We start from the raw sequence: 5000 nt of genomic DNA on the forward strand, positions 1-5000 counted from the left end.
GCACAGTCGATACTCGCCGTGTGGTGGAAGGTAAACATTATGCGGTACATCAGTACTTTCCTAATAGTTCGGTCGTCTCACGGCACTGCTTAGTAAATGATGCAAGGCCAAATATAGATGATTTATGCGAATGTCCCTATACGTGCTGTAAGACTGGGCACACAACGTGAATCGCACGTCAGCCAGACACTCGAACATGCACCACTCTCGGCCTGCAACGGAGACACACAATACGTAAACATCTGGAATGCGACAATGTCGAGTGCATCCTCTCTGCCACATTGCACCGTCGACACTATGATAACCAGAGCAGTAGGTCCACCTATAAAAGCACAATACCCCACTCCTCCGACAACTACCATTGCTCAGATAAATCAACACCACCAACACACATCCTACACAGAGGGGCACCAAATATCATCCCCCGCCCTCGTGTTATACCACATGAAAAATTGCAGAAGTGAGAGACACACATCCGCCAGCCTCTTGCTACAAGCATCGAACCGACGTGACGTATCTGACGGTGACTCAGGCATCCGTGTACTGCCACCACTATCCACCCCCCCCCCCCTCTCTCTCTGCCCCCTTCCCACACAATACCAAATTTAACCAACTTTATCGCTTAACCTAACTGTGGCTGTACCAGTTTATCGCTTAACCTAACTGTGGCTGTACCAGTTTATCGCTTAACCTAACTGTGGCTGTACCAGTTTATCGCTTAACCTAACTGTGGCTGTACCAGTTTATCGCTTAACCTAACTGTGGCTGTACCAGTTTATCGCTTAACCTAACTGTGGCTGTACCAGTTTATCGCTTAACCTAACTGTGGCTGTACCAGTTTATCGCTTAACCTAACTGTGGCTGTACCAGTTTATCGCTTAACCTAACTGTGGCTGTACCAGTTTATCGCTTAACCTAACTGTGGCTGTACCAGTTTATCGCTTAACCTAACTGTGGCTGTACCAGTTTATCGCTTAACCTAACTGTGGCTGTACCAGTTTATCGCTTAACCTAACTGTGGCTGTACCAGTTTATCGCTTAACCTAACTGTGGCTGTACCAGTTTATCGCTTAACCTAACTGTGGCTGTACCAGTTTATCGCTTAACCTAACTGTGGCTGTACCAGTTTATCGCTTAACCTAACTGTGGCTGTACCAGTTTATCGCTTAACCTAACTGTGGCTGTACCAGTTTATCGCTTAACCTAACTGTGGCTGTACCAGTTTATCGCTTAACCTAACTGTGGCTGTACCAGTTTATCGCTTAACCTAACTGTGGCTGTACCAGATTATCGCTTAACCTAACTCAATTTGTCCCTTAACCTAACTCAATTTGTCCCTTAACCTAACTCAAGTTGTCCCTTAACCTAACTCAATTTGTCCCTTAACCTAACTCAATTTGTCCCTTAACCTAACTCAATTTGTCCCTTAACCTAACTCAATTTGTCCCTTAACCTAACTCAATTTGTCCCTTAACCTAACTCAATTTGTCCCTTAACCTAACTCAATTTGTCCCTTAACCTAACTCAATTTGTCCCTTAACCTAACTCAATTTGTCCCTTAACCTAACTCAATTTGTCCCTTAACCTAACTCAATTTGTCCCTTAACCTAACTCAATTTGTCCCTTAACCTAACTCAAGTTGTCCCTTAACCTAACTCAAGTTGTCCCTTAACCTAACTCAAGTTGTCCCTTAACCTAACTCAAGTTGTCCCTTAACCTAACTCAAGTTGTCCCTTAACCTAACTCAAGTTGTCCCTTAACCTAACTCAAGTTGTCCCTTAACCTAACTCAAGTTGTCCCTTAACCTAACTCAAGTTGTCCCTTAACCTAACTCAAGTTGTCCCTTAACCTAACTCAAGTTGTCCCTTAACCTAACTCAAGTTGTCCCTTAACCTAACTCAAGTTGTCCCTTAACCTAACTCAAGTTGTCCCTTAACCTAACTCAAGTTGTCCCTTAACCTAACTCAAGTTGTCCCTTAACCTAACTCAATTTGTCCCTTAACCTAACCCACGTTGTCCCTTAACCTAACTCAAGTTGTCCCTTAACCTAACTCAATTTGTCCCTTAACCTAACTCAATTTGTCCCTTAACCTAACTCAATTTGTCCCTTAACCTAACTCAATTTGTCCCTTAACCTAACTCAAGTTGTCCCTTAACCTAACTCAAGTTGTCCCTTAACCTAACTCAAGTTGTCCCTTAACCTAACTCAAGTTGTCCCTTAACCTAACTCAAGTTGTCCCTTAACCTAACTCAAGTTGTCCCTTAACCTAACTCAAGTTGTCCCTTAACCTAACTCAAGTTGTCCCTTAACCTAACTCAAGTTGTCCCTTAACCTAACTCAAGTTGTCCCTTAACCTAACTCAATTTGTCCCTTAACCTAACTCAAGTTGTCCCTTAACCTAACTCAAGTTGTCCCTTAACCTAACTCAATTTGTCCCTTAACCTAACTCAATTTGTCCCTTAACCTAACTCAAGTTGTCCCTTAACCTAACTCAAGTTGTCCCTTAACCTAACTCAAGTTGTCCCTTAACCTAACTCAAGTTGTCCCTTAACCTAACTCAAGTTGTCCCTTAACCTAACTCAAGTTGTCCCTTAACCTAACTCAAGTTGTCCCTTAACCTAACTCAAGTTGTCCCTTAACCTAACTCAAGTTGTCCCTTAACCTAACTCAAGTTGTCCCTTAACCTAACTCAAGTTGTCCCTTAACCTAACTCAAGTTGTCCCTTAACCTAACTCAAGTTGTCCCTTAACCTAACTCAAGTTGTCCCTTAACCTAACTCAAGTTGTCCCTTAACCTAACTCAAGTTGTCCCTTAACCTAACTCAATTTGTCCCTTAACCTAACTCAATTTGTCCCTTAACCTAACTCAATTTGTCCCTTAACCTAACTCAAGTTGTCCCTTAACCTAACTCAATTTGTCCCTTAACCTAACTCAATTTGTCCCTTAACCTAACTCAATTTGTCCCTTAACCTAACTCAAGTTGTCCCTTAACCTAACTCAAGTTGTCCCTTAACCTAACCCACGTTGTCCCTTAACCTAACCCACGTTGTCCCTTAACCTAACCGACGTTGTCCCTTAACCTAACCGACGTTGTCCCTTAACCTAACCGACGTTGTCCCTTAACCTAACCGACGTTGTCCCTTAACCTAACCGACGTTGTCCCTTAACCTAACCGACGTTGTCCCTTAACCTAACCCACGTTGTCCCTTAACCTAACCCACGTTGTCCCTTAACCTAACCCACGTTGTCCCTTAACCTAACCCACGTTGTCCCTTAACCTAACCCACGTTGTCCCTTAACCTAACCCACGTTGTCCCTTAACCTAACCCACGTTGTCCCTTAACCTAACCCACGTTGTCCCTTAACCTAACCCACGTTGTCCCTTAACCTAACCCACGTTGTCCCTTAACCTAACCCACGTTGTCCCTTAACCTAACCCACGTTGTCCCTTAACCTAACCCACGTTGTCCCTTAACCTAACCCACGTTGTCCCTTAACCTAACCCACGTTGTCCCTTAACCTAACCCACGTTGTCCCTTAACCTAACCCACGTTGTCCCTTAACCTAACCCACGTTGTCCCTTAACCTAACCCACGTTGTCCCTTAACCTAACCCACGTTGTCCCTTTGCCTAACATAGTTCACTGCTCGGAATCTCTGGTGTCGTTGTTATCCTCATGTAGATGTCTTGCGAGTGTTGCTTACTTTCCACATATTCCTGCTATCCACTGTCAATTGTACTGCAATAGGACTATATCGCCGACCCCCCCCCTCCCCCCCCTCTGTCCCCCTCTGTCCCCCTCTTTGTGTCTCTGTCCTCTCAAGCTGGTCGGTCTGGCGTTTGAGTGTTAAATGAGCCTCGCAGCTGTTCAGTTGCATTCAGATGTCGACGCCCTCAGTGTACGTCGTGGTATGGTCTGTGTCCATTGTCCGCTGATGTCGTACGCGTAACCCACACGCTGTACCGATCATCGGTCGTTACGTACAGAGTGAAGTAGTGTGATACGTGTGACCGTACGCTGGCTGTGCCCAACGGTGTCGAATCTCAATTTCCATATGTTGTGCTTGATGCTACTTGTCTCGTCTCCCAATAACAGCTAGGTTGCACTGTGGTACGCCGTAGAGGCGTGTGGGAGGAACGTACGAACGCATTGTATGTCACCCTGGGTCGCTGGGGGTGGTGGTGCGGTGAGTCAGGTCAGGTCAGGTCAGCGTGAGCCGTCTGATGTAGTGACGCGTGTATTCCGACTTTGTCGTATTGCCTCACACAAAGTGCTACCCTGGTGGACCGCGTTCCATATCTGGGACATGCCGCAGATGCCGGTTGACAGTGGATCGCGGAAGGTACATCGCATACGTGCGCGGGCCACCTTCCACGTGTTCTCTTCTGCACATGTCGCAGTGTGTATGTGGTCTGATGTAGCGTGTCGTGACACATGACATCCTGGCATGCAAGAATTGTTGAATTCGCAAATGTAGGTGGACATCTACGTTTACTGCCCAAGATACGCAAATGAACTGGAAATCCGTTGTTGAGCGGTTGTTCACGCTGGAGGTGAATCTGTGATGGCGACGATCGGTACAGCTATTAACCGGTTGTTTCAGCGGTACCCGCCACATCCACACGCGTGACTAGGCCCATGTGGGTATGAAGCGATACGCGGCGGTGGCTTGGTGGGACTGTTCCCGGCCGGTGAAGGGGGGCCGCCCGGCGTGTTGGCCGCGCGCTGCGTGGGCGCACGCGCAACAGGCGGCTGGTGGGGGGCGCCGAGTGGCAGGAGCGCCAGCCGACGGGCCCGGCAGGCGGCGCAGCTACGCTGCGGCGCACCCTGCACGCGGCGCCTGGCGGCCAAAGTTGGTTCAGCCGAGCCCGGTGCGAAGCGCGGTGGACATCTGCAGTGTGCTGGTCTGATTGAGGACTGTGTGCGTTGAGGATGCGCCGCCGCCTGGCACTCGGCGCCGCGACGCCGTCTGCTGCTCGGTCGCCCCAGCGGTTCTCG

The sequence above is a fragment of the Schistocerca gregaria genome, unplaced genomic scaffold (genome assembly GCF_023897955.1).
Source record: "Schistocerca gregaria isolate iqSchGreg1 unplaced genomic scaffold, iqSchGreg1.2 ptg001670l, whole genome shotgun sequence".
Classification (NCBI taxonomy): Eukaryota; Metazoa; Arthropoda; class Insecta; order Orthoptera; family Acrididae; genus Schistocerca; species Schistocerca gregaria.